Source organism: Benincasa hispida, chromosome 1 (genome assembly GCF_027475165.1).
Source record: "Benincasa hispida cultivar pf3 chromosome 1, pf3_genome.v1.1, whole genome shotgun sequence".
NCBI lineage: Eukaryota > Viridiplantae > Streptophyta > Magnoliopsida > Cucurbitales > Cucurbitaceae > Benincasa > Benincasa hispida.
In genome coordinates, this window is record NC_143478.1 from 28,970,375 (window position 1) to 28,985,972 (window position 15,598).

The 15,598-nt window shown below is 33.9% G+C and overlaps 2 long non-coding RNA genes across 8 annotated transcripts; both read right to left on the reverse strand.

The window, feature by feature from the left end:
* Positions 1-9,874: 9,874 nt before the first annotated feature.
* LOC120069711 (uncharacterized) lies at positions 9,875-14,914 on the reverse strand. Of its 7 annotated transcripts, XR_016525377.1 has the most exons (7): positions 14,727-14,897; positions 14,343-14,410; positions 14,109-14,242; positions 13,810-13,925; positions 13,343-13,448; positions 12,537-12,786; positions 9,875-10,095 (listed from the first exon to the last, which is right to left on the reverse strand). It is a non-coding gene; the product is annotated as an uncharacterized LOC120069711 (long non-coding RNA). The 7 variants fall into 7 exon arrangements; XR_016525376.1 differs by lacking the exon at positions 14,343-14,410; XR_016525379.1 differs by lacking the exon at positions 13,343-13,448.
* On the reverse strand, positions 10,264-12,057 carry LOC150038364 (uncharacterized). Its single transcript, XR_016525381.1, has 3 exons — positions 11,976-12,057; positions 11,018-11,115; positions 10,264-10,921 (listed from the first exon to the last, which is right to left on the reverse strand). It is a non-coding gene; the product is annotated as an uncharacterized LOC150038364 (long non-coding RNA).
* Positions 14,915-15,598: the final 684 nt, after the last annotated feature.

Consider the following 15,598-nt stretch of genomic DNA (forward strand, 5'->3'; position numbering starts at 1 on the left):
TTTGGATTTTCCCACTAACTTTAGTCAAAGGGCAAAATAGTCATTTTGTCAAAGTCAAACTTTGACCAAAAAGGCAATATTTTGACTTTTTATGATTTTTTTTATATTGACTAATTTTGACCTCTCGAGCATGAATCTGCATTCATTTTCTCGAAATTTAAATCACATTTGAATATAAGGTCGGTCAAAGTTTGACTTTTCAAAATCAAAAGTCAACTCTTTGACTTTTTACATCCTTGACCATTTCCATTATATCTGAACTTCCGAATATGAACATATTCATATTCTTGATATTTAAATCACATTAAACATTAAAGCTATATCTCTAAACTGAAAAATCGACCACTATATCACATATACTTGTCAGTTTCTCTATCTTTACCTAATTCGAACAATTCGAATTATTCTATCATACTGTTCTAAGTTCATTCCATATGAGCTACTAGGGGAACCTAATGGACCTATAGATCATGGGCTCCAACGATCTGAGATTAGCTAGCTAAACTCTTTAGATGGAGCTAATCAACATTCGTTAACTCATGGGTCATTCCACTATAGTCCCGTAGTTGCACTCCCCTCACTATAGATATTTGTGTCCATTTGATATAACCATGATTAGTAAGCTAATCCTTCACAGGTAGTTCGTAATCTCGACTGGGTCATAAAAACTGTTTTACCCAAAGACTACATCTTGTTCCTTAAGTTCCACTGATCCTCTAATGAACAATTGTTTTAAGGTCCAACCTATAAACCAAACCCCTCTCAGGCCAAGGAGAGGATGGGGCCCCTTATTCAAGACCTGGATTCAGTACTAAAGAGAACAACCTATCTACTATCCCTATAACGGGTAGAAGTGAATTCCGTCTTGCACTCTATATTCTCAGCTATCCACCTGATCTTACTCCTGAAATGGGAGGCTTATTGGGCCAGCGATAATGAGCTGCCCTCACCAATGCAGATCTAAGGATAATTCCAAGTGAACAGAAGTTCATAGTTAGCTCAAGATTAAGATTAAGTTACCTAGGTCATCAAATAACGAAATAGTCAGTTTTATACATAAAACGGCGTTTAGAACATAAAAAATGACTATTTCATGGTTCAGTCTTATGTAACTCTTTACATAGGATGTCTCCACTTTCATGTCTCCACATGAACGATTTAGGGTCACATCGTTTATACTAACTACAAAATAGGCCGCATCCATAGTGTCCCCAGAATAAAGCGCCCAACCTTATTCATATACTATAGACCATTTTTGCTATATATTTGAACTTGATCCACATTTTATGTCAGTACATAAAGTTCAAACTACATTAAATAGCCTCAAGACCTTAGTTTATTGGATTCAATAACAATTTTATCGAAAAACAAAACAGAATATGTTTATTAATTTACAAACTACGAGTTTTAGGATATAAAATCCAACAAAAACATGCATTGGAAAAATAATGATAAAAGTTGTTGGGGTTGATGCCCTAAATCTTGTAGGGTCCTATAGTTTGTAAACCTTGTTTGAACAAACATTTCTGTTATTGATAATATTTGATATTTTATTCACTTCATCTATGAAATGTGTGATATTTTAGTTACATTAACCATAAACCAATAAACTAACATCCAAGGTTATCGTTGTCACTTAAATATGTATGTGGAGACATTCAGGTGGATCATGTTTAAGTGATAACCTAAATGGTTTGTAGTATATCGATAAGGCTGGATACCTTATCCTTGTGACACTACAAGTATGGTCTGCTTTGTAGGTGTTATTAATGTTGTAAAGTACTACAAATGATCTAACCCTGATTATTCATGTATTAGATTTGCGAGCGGGGATATTCTATACAAAGGAATTTGTATAAGACCAGACCACGAAATGTTTAGTCTCATTATATTACTTTGTTCATAATAGAGACGTTCATTTCACTAGGATGACCATAGGTAACATGACCTTAATCTTGAATGAGTTGTGAACTCCTGTCTATGAGGACGGTCCTTTGATTTGTATAGGTGAGAGTGGCCAGATCACCGACTCAATAAGCCTATCATTTTAGGAATTCATCTAATTGAGGAGTTGAGAACTCAGCTACACAAAATGGAATTCAAACCTTCCCCGAAGCAAGGGTAAGTAGATAAATTGCTCTCTTAAGAGTTGATTTTGGGTCTTAAACAATGTGGCGTCATACCCTCTCCTAACCGGAGAGAGGTTTAGTCATAGTGGGACTATGATCTATTATTCATTAGAGGAATCAGTGGTACTTAAGAAGTTAGATGTAACTACATAGGTAAAGCTGTAATTTGATCCAAATGTACTTACGAGCAATTTGTGAAGGGTCATTGTATTGTTGATTGATTATATCCAATGGACACAGAAATATATTTGTAGTGCTAAAAGTGCAGTTGTCAATCTTTAGTGGAGTACCCGACGGTTAACGGATGGTGGATAATGTACTTGAAGATTTTAATTATTTATTCACAAACCGTTTGAGCTTCAAGCTACAAGTTCATAAGGTCATCTTGGTAGCTCAAAGGATTTAGTTGAGAATCAATTTTTGGGTTAATTTGAATTGTTCAAATTAAAAAGAGGGAATTTAATTATATATGATATAATTAAATTAATTTTATTATACATGATATAATTGATATAATGTATTTGATACATTAATATCTAATTGGAAGAATAAATATTTGAATGTGATTCAAATATATGTTCTATGAATAAAATTCATAGTTGTTAATTTATATTAAATGCCATAAAATAAAGAAAAAGAACTATAGTTTATATATGATATATGATGAAATATTAAAACTATAGATTATAAATATAATATGATAAGTTGGTTATTGTATTTATTTATAATTATTAATTATTTGATAATTAATTCTTTTTTTCTCTCTAACCACCTTACTGGGAGGTTAATCAGTTTTGTGGCAAACTGGGATAAATAAAATATGATTTTATTTTTTCCACTTATCTGAGTTACACGATTGAAAGACTACACGATTTGGTTGAGAGCCTATGCGATAGACTCCTTTCAGTACATAATTGAAGATTTATCTATGCGATAGAGATTTTCCTCCTTCAATCGTCTTCCTCCTCCAAACCACAAACTCTCTCTTAACCAAAATAGCCAGAGCCTACCACTCCTGGGTTCTCACACCGAGAATACCAAGGTCACCAAGTGGTAATATCCTCTTCCTTTGGTTCATGTTTGGTTGTTGTTCGAGGAGTTCAGTTGTTGTTCGAGGAGTTCAGTTGTTGTTCAAAGTGTTCGTGCAAGTTCGAGGGATTGACGCAAAGAAGAGTTCTTCAAAGGTATCATCTCTTTAACCCTTTTTCTAGTTCAAAAGCATGTTGTAATTTATGTTTTGATGCATAATAAGTACTGTTTACTATTAATGTTTGTTTCAATTGAAATGGGATTTAGACGATCTGCTTCCAATCATAGGTTCTATGTAAAACGAGTTCCTTCAATAGTAACTATGCATTGGAAATTCATAAGTAAAACACATAGCAAATATTTTGAAAACTAGTAACTCACTGTCTTGAGTTACTTCCTCAAAGGGTTATAGGTCTCCCCTATATGTGTCTACTCTGTAAGAATAATAAAAGTCTTTTCTTAATGCCTTAGCTTCCTCTCGGGCTTAACTTACTATTCAAGCTAACATATGCTAAGCCTCAAATCTATTTTGACGCATCACCTTAATCCCTTTTTACTCGACACATGCTCAGTACATTAGTACTTAACATATTACCACACTTAACCAAATTTTTACCTCATGACTAGCTAGTGTGTGGCAGCTTGCACAAGATACTCCTAGGCGTTAGAACGTGCTGGCTTTGCCTATGTGACGGGCCTCACCCACACTTAGCGTCTACTGGTCAGCTGCTTGATTATGCGTGGGTTGCAGCTACCAGCTTTTTCATCCATCCAAAATTCCAGATTTCACTTTCAGCTTGAATTACTTAAATTCTAGACATAATCTTATGAAATTTCCTTCTAAGAACTTATCTCTAAACGTCATAACTAGCTTACCTTAAAATTCCAGCCTCTGATTCTTCTCCACAAGCTTGGAATTATCAAGTCTTACAACTCAACAATGTGGCCTTAGTTTCTTGAACACTTGAAGAAATTCTTCAACCCTATGCTTAATTCCATGAGAATTTTCCTCCGGTAGCCTTGGATTAACTCCATCAACATTCAAGCTTCAGAGTGATCACAACTTACCTCTCTTAGCACGATTAAAGTGTTCAAACCAATCTCTTCAACTTTAAACTCCTTTTTATACTAAGGCTGCATGATCAGCTAGTTCTTTAAGATAACACTTGGCATACTAACCCTTATTTGTGACCTCTAAGCATGCCACTTAGCCCACTAACTGGGTGATTAAGCTGAATGTTTAAGTCTTTCATCAACGCCTAGGTTGCATCCCATCTTGTCTTTCTTTTTTACCAATGCATACCCCAATTAATGCCGCATTCCCTTGTTCACGCATCACTAACCAATGCAAATGCTGATTATACCCTTAAACACTCGTACTTAGGTCTGCTGCTCATAAACACCTCCCTTAACTTCTAATACACCTCAGTGTCTACCATGCATTCACCTAGGAAGACTTAACTGCCTGCATACTATCCATCATAGGTCGTCACTGGCCTCTAAAGGCCCTTAACGCATACCTCCCGTTACACTTAGCCAATTTCAACTCTTAGGATCTTAAGCCTACAGATGCTCATGCGTTCCTTACTTCTACGTTTCTGATTTCCTTCAAAGTGTCAGCTCTCTTATCTTATCCGAGAGCATAACTTCCAGCACTTAAGCAAATTCCTACTTCCCTTTCAACCTGGCGTCGCGCCTACCTTCATCTGTCTTAACTTCCCCAAATTTTGTTTAAGTGTTGGCTACTCTTTACTATCCGACAGCACCCCATTTCAAGACTTAGAAAAAATTCCTCATCTCTACCTCACACGCATACACATTATAACCTCCATATAATTTGCACTACTACAAACATTATAACCACATGCTTACAAGAATTTAAACACATAATTAGGATAATTAACACGTAATTAGAAGGACTTAAATGTAATTAACTAGTAAAATAGGTTTAGGGGTTTACAATTTATCTTTCCCTTAGAGAAATTTCGTCCTCAAAATTTACCTTGAGCTCATCGTGTGAACAATTGTAGATATATATTTTTCATATTCTCCTCAGCTTCCCATGTGGCCTCCTCTACTCCATGATTCTTCCAAAAGATTTTAACCAATGGAATAGTCTTGTTTCTCAACACCTGATCTTTCTTATCTAAAATTTGTACTGGTTTTTCTTCATATTATAAATTCTTATTCAGTTACACTGACTGATCTCGGGGAATATGAGTAGGATCGGGAACATATTTCCTTGTAAGCTCTAAGGAAGTATGAAAATGAACCCAAGGTGACTACTGAAAATTGACAGAAACGATGATGAAGAAAATGGGTTCGGCCAAAGAGTTGATGATCTCCATTTTGAGGGCTTCCATCCATTTTATAAGCTCTAAAGTGGTTGGGGAAGACCAAAATTCAAAGTCTTGGCGACTTCTAGGAAAAATAAGAATTGAACAACTGATATACTCAAGAAAATTGAAACTAATCTTGATTGATACGAAATCTTTAATTTTAGGACCAATACTGCGGCCACATCAGACTATTGGGGCGCATCAAACTAAAATCCTACATAAGCTACCAAAAACTGCCAAAATTCACTAAATTAGCTCCAAATCATCAAATATCAATTAAAGCCCAATTAGACCTTCAAGAGCTAAATTTTATGGATTAAGCCAAAGTTCAAGAGAAAACTCATGCAATAATTCATTTTTCCAAGTAAAAGGTGCATAAAAATGACTTTAAAACATGCAATTCATAGCATGAATCAAAGGTCTCAACATTACCCATCTACACGTCTGCCATTGAACTCTTATACGGCCTTGCAAATGGAGAAAAACTCAAAGCAAAAGAAAATTAGCTTTTAAGAGAGTGAAGATAACTAAAATTGCGATATTCACATAGACCGATTGTAACTCGCACTTGATCCTAATTGAAAGAAGACGAAGGGTATTTATAGTAGAAGAAGAATAGCACAAAGTCTCGATCCTTTTACGTTATCATTATTTGAATGGTTAATGTAAAAAATGGTGTCGTACAACCTGTTTCCAGTCGGTTTCTTTTGACAGTTCGGTTGCGAATAACGAGATTGAGAATGTTCTTCAGTTGTAGGATCATCTCTAGAATATTTGTAAGCACGAAATACTGGCTGGACCGAAGAATACGAACGTTTTTTTCCTCTTTTTTTTTTATGCAAAACAGGTTCAACTTGAATTTTTACTTTTATTTTTCTCTTTTTCCTCTTGCATTTGTGTGGAGAATCAAGCTAGGTTGAAAACTCAAAGGTTATAACGAACTATATAACTTAAAAGGTTGAGGATGCTATTTGAAATATTTATAATAAATAATTTAAAAAGAGAATGGCAAAATTAATAACCAATATTAAAATGGAGGGTAACATAGGTATGTATTATAAAATGAATGTAAAATGGATATGTAGAGATTCTTCCTTGTAGCCCGTGGACCTTTTATATATGGTAAAATATGGTAAGATGATAATAATAATAATAATAATAATAATAATAATAATAATAATTATTATTATTATTATTATTATTATTATTATTATTATTATTATTATTTTCCGTTCAATTCAGGTTGAATCAATTTTCTTTTTTAATTTTTAATATGTGAATCGACTAATTTTTTAAACTTTCAATACAATCAAAATTGGTACTGTAATATAGATATACTATGCCAAGTAAAAACATTGTGTTAGTAATTAACTTTATTGAATGTTATTCTAATATTTTTATATTGTAATATAGATAATGCAACAAATTTTATTTTAATGTTTTTACATATTTATATTGTAACATACACGGATGATATGTATCATTTTGTCGCGTGTAATCACTTTCATTTTTTTGTCTCAACAAACACCTCACCTTGGATAATTGCAACTATTTAAAGACAAAAAATGGTTTTATGAATTCAAAGATACTTTAGGTTTGCTAAATTCAATGATGTTTTTGTTTTTGTTTAAAGTTCATTTAAATTATTTGTTTGAAATATATATGTAAAATGTGTTGAGAGAATAATCTCTCTTTCCATTTTGTACCCACTTTTTTAAAAAAAAATCCTTATTTTACCCTTTTTAGATGAAACGCGATTTATATTTGTTGACTCTAGTGGGTGCAATTGATGTTGACGATATGCAACATTTTCATATAGAACATGATTTTTCGAATGTTGATGTTTGTTGATTATAATAGATATACTATACATATATAATGTGTTATAAAAAGACAATCTTTCTCTTTCCATTTTGTCCATACTTTTTTAATAAATTCTTATTTTACCCTTTCTAAATGGGACACAACTCTTCTAGTGTAGGTGTCACTACAAAAATTCTAGGTTTTAATGTCAGTTTAAAACTGACATTAAAAAACTTTAATGTCGGTTGACAACCAACATTAAAGATCTTGTTATAAAAGGTCTTTAATGTCGGTTTTAAACCGACATTAAAGTCCAAAATTATTGTCCATTTTTTTAAGTTAAAAAATGTCATTGAAGATGGTGTACAATATTGGTCAAAAAGTTAAAAACTGTCCCTAAAACCAAGGTAATCAACCTGTACATGTACAAAATAAATTCTTAATTGCTTTCACAAATCCATAATAATAAATCACAAAAGAGGAATTGGATGGTAATTTAACTCTAAAACCAAGGTAATCAACAAATTACCAAAACTCATAAGGGTTACATAGCAAAATTAAAATTTGGTTAGATCCAAACAACTTTTATTGGTGTATCAAAAAAGAGCGAGAACTTACTTTTAAACTATAAAATACAACCCCCCCCCCCCAAAGAAAAAAAACAAAACAAAACAAAAGTGCACACACATTTTGTAATACCCACACATTTTTTTTTAGTAATAATGTAATTTCAGTAACTTTATTATTTGGAATTTCAGTAATTATTATTAGTTTGAGGGCATTTTTGGAATTTTGGGCTTCAAGTGTAAGTGTGAGAATTTAATTGTTGGCGTGAAATTATTCAAATTGAAAATTAATGGCAGGAATTAATGTTCTTTTGAAACATAAAGGAATTTAATAGTATAAAACGGAAATGAATACGTAATTATATTTATTTTCTTTTTTTTATTATTATTATATTGTTTTTTTTATAAAAAGTCAAACCCCACCCCCCTTTTCTTCCTCACGTTCGTGAGCCCGTCCGACGCCACCCAAAGCCGTTGCGTCAGTTTCTTCCTCATGACCTCCATCCACCACTGTTCAAGCGTCGTTCGCTTTTGCCGTCACTGGATCTATCGATTTGGGTAAGATTTCTGCCGTTTGGGTTTGTTTTCGGTTGATTCTTGAATATTCATTTACTTTTGGCATCAATTGGTTGATACCCATTGTGTTTCAACTTTGGATTCAAGTTTGTGAAGGTATTGAGGTATTATTCAGTGAATTTGGAGTTTGTTTTACAGAGTTGTGGTAAGTTTTATGCTTTGATTACCCTATTGTGGATTAATTTTGGTTGTTGAGAAATTTTGGTAAAGTCATTTGGAAGTGATTTTTTTGACGAAACTACTTATGGATAATTTATTGGAGACATTGGTAGTGAAGTATGTATTTGATTCAAGCTTTAATCATGTAAGCCTAATTTCAAATTATGATTAGGGGATTGATTCAAGAATTTCATTCAAGATAAAGAAGAGTTTGGTTTGCTAATTATTTGGGCTTAAAATTGGAGGTTTGGAAGGTGAATTCGAATTGGACCACACCTTAGGTAAGGTTATCTGGAAATATTTTATAATATTTGAGTGTTTGGAATTTGGCTTTAACTATTAATTTTAAAGCTTGGTTTATGTTTAGGCTTGATTAAGGATTCAAGAATTTCACAAAGATTCAATTGCTTTTTTGGTTCGACCTAATATCAAGGTAAGTAATCTTACTACTGGAACTGCCCACGAGCCATGCATTAGATGTATGCTAGCATGATAAATGAATGTTATGACAGAATGACAGCATGATAGATTGATAGTATAACATGATCAAAGTATGTTCTGTTACGAGATCCGAATTATTTATTTATGCACATAGACACTTGAATGCTAGTATGAGATGGTATGTGCTTCCATGGTTGTATTTGATCTGATGATGTTGAGGTATACACTTATGTTGTAGAACCATGATATTGAGATATATGTGTATGTTGTAGAGCCATGATGTTGAGGTTTATATGTATGTCATAGATTCGTACATGATGTTGAGACTGTACAAATGTTCTTACTGATTAGTTAAATGCCCATTAGATTTTGTGTTTCCTTCGGGATTCACCAGAGGTAGTGGACATACTTAACTATAGTAGGATAGGACTCAATCTCCTTCTTGTTTCATGTGCATATGTGTCCCATAAGGACTAAAGCAGTTTACATGTTTCACCAAAGGTGAGTATCTAGAGGACATAAATGCCTAACCTGACCCTAGTAGTGGGGTTACTAAGTATTTTATACTCATTCTTTCTCATGTTGTTGTTTTAGGTAAGGGTAGAGATGCACTGACGATGGACAAGCAGAATTCGTGATCGAGCCACTAGGACTAGTTTTTACGCTTCCGCTCATGAGATTTAAAGTTCTTTTCATGTTTCTCTTAATTTTTAGTTTTGATGTTTAAAACTTACTTTTAAAAATCATTTTTCAGATTTATTTATTATCCTTTATGATTTATGAATACCCTACTATTGATTTAGTATTTGAATTTAATGAAAGTCTTTTGAACTTACCTTATTTAATTATCATTTATTTCACCATAACCGAATGTCGTTTTGAGTTCCATACATGCATGTATTTAGTAACAGCCTAACTTAAGTTCTTGGGGGTCGGGTCATTACACACTTGTTGCCATTATATATTGTTTTCCAAATAGTTTTTCAATTGCTCCTTTATTATGTTCTCTCCACCATCCACCACATATTTGATCCAAATTGAAAGCATGACTTCCTGCAAGTAGAGAAAAATAGGCAAACAACATATAATAAGAATTCAACTACCCCACACAAAAGACTTTTTGAAATTCAAGCTAGAGAGCTATGAAAAAGCAACATTTAAACAACCACACATATTTAAACAACCAATATTTAAACAATTGCATTTCTGCACACATATACGTATGTACATAAATTTTCAAATATTTGATTTCGAGTCTTCATAGGAATTTACAAAGGACGAGATATCATGTTCTTATTATAAACGACAACACAAAAGCTCGAATCAAATAATAAAAATCCAAAATATGCCAAAACATAAGCATAAACATATTGATAACGGGCAGAAATGCACGTTCATTACAGTGCTAAGTTCTTAAACAATGTTGGCTTGCGTTGATAAAATATGTTAGATTGCGTCCAAAAAGCATTAAATTCATAACATTGCGGTCGCATGCGTGCATCGCATAAAAACAGTTGATTTTTGTATTTTTATGCAAAATATGCATTGACGCAAGGCGAAAAGAGTGATCACAAGAAATCAACAGACGGATGCAGCATTACCGCAAGACTTTGCGGTGATTTGTGTTCGCAAACATCTGCTCAATAAGGATTATCGCATAGAGCCAACGCAACTTGGTGGGTGCATCTGGGTGAAAGGCATAATTAATCACGATGAGACAGAAAGCTAATGACGGTCAAATCCGAATTAAGTTGACAGCAGCTAACGATAACGAGTACATTCATCTTTTCGGTGACAAATATTCTGCGCATCAATCAGGGAATTAAAGTCATCCCATCTGGACAATCATAAGAGAGAAGCCGCCCTTCACCCCGAAGCTCTATAAATACCAAAGGCATCCTTCAGAAATCAAGTTCAGCTCACAAGTTCACAAGTTTTGTTCATAATTTAGCCATGTTCTTAGATTTTATTTTACCTTAAGGCGAAAGTGAGAGAAGGAGGTTGTACCGATAGATCGTTCCGGTGAGCTTAGAAGAGCACCAAAAGCTTCAAGATCAAAGAGAGAGCCAACTCCTGCGGAAGCAGGAAAATCTTTTGAATCGAATAGAGATTGCCAGTGTAAAAGCCTCGGTCAGCAAGGGATTGCTACCAGACTCTCTACCTTTATCTTCCATTGCTATTTTGTATTCAAACTCATTTATAAAAATGAAATTTACTTCTCTATATCTATTCACTCTCTGCTATTTACGCATGAGTAGCGAAATTTATTGAATGGGTTGAGAAGCACTTAACTAGCTTAACTGGGGATATTCATTCTTTGCCATCATCTTGCATTATGTATGCTTCATTCATCCATTAGAGATACCCGGGAGGGTAGTCTAAGGACAAGATCTAAGCTTGGAAAAATCAGGTTAGAATCTAGGCTCGAGAGAGTCAGATTAGAACGCATAATCAAGAGATAAAAGCTTAGGAATAAACATTGTTTGCTATTAACACATCGCATGCATCCTAGAGATAGGATATGATTGTGTGCAGTCACCTTGCCTTTGTGCATCTTGCATCATCGCATAGGAAATGAGTAAAGACTTAGGAATAAGCTCTAGGGACACTTTTGCATTCAACACATGCGTCCTAGACTTAGGAGCACCGCATTTGCATTGGAAAATGACTTGTTGTGCATAGGTGTAACATGATCGCATAGTCTGATGCATTCCCAAGTAACGCTAGCTAAAGACCTTCTTAACCCGTTCATCCGCATACTCATTGCATCTATCACACAATCAAACTTTTCTCAAATCTGCCGCATTTATTTATTTCATTAACGCAACAAACAAAACCAACAACTATTTGAGTTACCGGTTACCGCAAGGTTTTCCTAAAAATTACCACCGCAACTTGTTTTCCCAAGTCCCTAAGTTCGACCGTGGACTTACCAGGAAACTCAGTGGGGTTTACACTTGGATTCCACTGAGAAAACTTGAGTGCTCAACGCATTTTCATCATCGCATTTCATCTATAATTTTACATCATAAAATAACGCATCACATATGAAAGAGGAAAGGAGGAAATTAGCATCTCCAACTAAAAAGTTTTACATTATCCATATAACTAAAAAGTAAAAAACCCTCTAAAGCAACACCAAAACTTCAAGCAACTAAAAAGCACCCAAACAGATGACGAAGAAGCACAATAAATGGTTAAACAAGAGATAACAAAAGATTTGACGATGATAATGAAGAATTAACCTAACCCACAATGCATGAATAACCCACAAACTACCATAGTGCAACTGGATTCATTTAGACAAATAATGCATAAATATAAACTACCAAAGGATGCTTAAGAAGTTCCACTACCATAAATCACTTATGAAAGTCATAAAAACTAAGTTATGACTATCATAACTGCAAGATAGTCATAGCATTCCAACACTGAATCTAATCCAAAATTTTAGAACAAATAGACTTTTAAGATAAGCATCTTATAAATATTACCTTGTACTTATTATTAATGTTGTTATGAAGTCCTTTTTGTGTTGGATGCACCTTCTCCACTTGTCAACCTTCTTAAAACATGTCCAATGCAATCTTCCTATCTAGTCTGGAAAAACTTGCACCGTCCTTTGGCATTTGATTCAATTTCTTCACTCTCTCTTCCATGTGGTGATACCAAGATTGCTTAGTTTTAATTGTTTTTTTACCACTTCCAACTGTTTCCTCATCTTCATCCACTTTGTCCGAATCCCTGTAAATCAAGCATATAAATAATATATATATATATATATATATATATATAAATGATATCACTGTGAATATAATCAAAAGAACTCGATAACAAAGTCAAATTTAAGTTTGTGAGACTGTCAGGGAAGCATCAGAAGTTTTGGCATCTAATTTTCACCTCAAATCAGACTATGATATTTGATGATTTATGAGAAGTGGAGTTGATGAAAAATAGTGTGGCCTCGTGACACAGGATTTTGAAAAATAGATTCCATTGTTATGGATGCCAAGGCCATCTACCTAGAATACTACAATCTTATGAGTTTCTTGATAACCAAATGTTTAGAAAGAGACATCTATCCCATAAGATTAGTCAAAGTGTAAGTAAACCCAAACACAACAAAATGAACCTAAGTGTATCAAGAAGTAGACATCAGGAACGAACCCAAACTGTTTGGAAGTCCAACTATTGTACAATAAAAGTGGGGCAGGCACCAACTCAAAACTAAAACATTTTGCTGATGATATTGTGCAGTTTAGAAGTAATTTTCTTTGTTGGTAGGCCATTTATGGTTTACCTTTTCCAATCTGATGGAACTAGATATACCAGAAGCCTATTTTCAGCTGCTACAGCCACCACACCTATCTCTTTATTATCAATTGCAATACAAACAACATTTGTACCTATATTGGAGAAAATATACATCGGAGAAACTGAAGAAATTGATAATAATAATAATGGTACTGGAAATGAATCTTCTTTTGAAAGATACAATACTCTACAATAGGGAATGGCACTATTATGATGATAAACATGTCTCATATTCCACTGTTTCTAACTTTTAAAGCTTGTGTCTTATTTGTTATCGTATCTAAACTCCAGAACAGAAGTATGATGAGTATTGACTCTTTGTTTCTTTGTTTCTTCTCTTGATGAGTTGTGAGAATTATGGAAACAATTTCAGTATACTGAAAAATTTAACTCTTTTCACAAAGAATAGTGCACACTGAGCAAAGCTTCAGTCACCAATGCTATAACACATACCTTCAAAATGAAGAAGAGTGCCCAGTTTAATTCCTATAGATAATTCCCACACGTAAACTAGGCCGTTCTACCTCCCAATGATACCTCGACCAGCTGATGCCCCAATGGAAGAAGCTCTATAAAGTGAAAGAATTATAAACACTAAAACATCTAACCGTACCAGTAAGAAAGACGAGATTTCATGTAATACCATTTCTCAAGAAATACGAAATTTCAACTAAGTTCCATTCTCTATACCATCGAATTCAATAGGTAAAGTGAAAATAAAAGTATTTATGCAAATGAAAGAATTTATAAACCACTGAAGACTTATTTAGCATTTTAGATGAAAGTTCTCGAGGATCTATGACATCAACAGCCCCTCCAATTGACTCGTTAGCCTTCAAATCTTCAAACAATTCCTCCCTCTTCTCTTGTTTCAAATTTTTTGAGTCTACAGGCAACACATCACGAGTTGGAAGAAAAGTAAACGAAATAGGGAAATGATGAACAACAGTTAAAAGAAAATCATAGAAGCAAGAAGCTAAACCTACTAAAATCAAAGACGGAAGTTCTTTCAAATATGAATTGGCGCAGTACAAGCATCTATAAACCATTGGCCCTGAGATCATCATATGCAATAATATTTCAAAAAGAAAAGAGTATTCAAAATCATACCCCAAAATATGATGATCGAAGCGGAATTAAAGAGGCAGAAATGGAACGAAACGAATAGGAACATAGAAAACCTAAAACAAGGCCTTGACCAGCTTCATCGATGCCCATCACACAAGGCTTGGAAGCCCATTTTGGGACTCGATATTGCGAAGACATTGCTGATTTCTACTCGCTACTTCAGTTTATAAGAAAATCACTCTTGAAGTGCCCATTACACAAGGCTTGAAGTGCGTTATTAGATAGTTTTAACTATTGTTTACCTTTGAATCGATTGTATCAACTCATCGAGAGAACGATAGGACGGAGTCGACGATGGAGATAGAGAGGACAAGAGGACGAGCTGCCGGATGATGAAGTCGCGTAGGTTGTGGGTGAGTGAAAGTGTGAGAATGAGAGGAAAAAGAAAATAGGGGGAAAGTGAAGAGGGAGATAAAAAAAAAATGAAGGGGTGGGGGAATAGAAAATGCAAGTAATTAAGTGGATTTTTAATGTCGGTTTTAAACCGATATTAAAGGTATACCTACAATATCGGTTTAAAACCGACATTAAAGATCTGTTTTTTAAAAAAAAAAAAAACAAAACCAATATTATAATCCAGTTTCACTTTAATCGACATTAAAGCCCAAAATTCTTGTAGTGTGTCAGTTGAGTCTAATAGGTGCAATTGATGCTGACATAATGAAACTATTCAATATGGGGCATGATTCTTTGAATTTAGATGTTTGTTGATTATAATAGATACAATGATATCAATGAGTTATTGCAAATGTTCAAGTGAAGATAATTACATATTAAACTCATACATTATTTCTCTTATAGTATTTGCTTGGCCCAAGAAGTTGGGAACTAGGAGTTGTGAACACCTCTCATTGTTGACTCAAGAAATTAATGGGTCCCACTACTAAAAAAAATCAATTTTATACAACTCCTTACACTCTGGACCTAAGAGTATTTGGCCCAAGGAGTTGGAAAGTTGAAGTTGTGAACGCGAGTTCATATTTGGAAAGGAGTTTATGGGTCCCACTACTGAAAAACATCAAATTTATATCTTATCAACATCTTATACCGTGTGCCTTAAGAGTTCACAATTTCCTAAACTTCATAACTTCTTACTCCTCACTATTTCACTCTT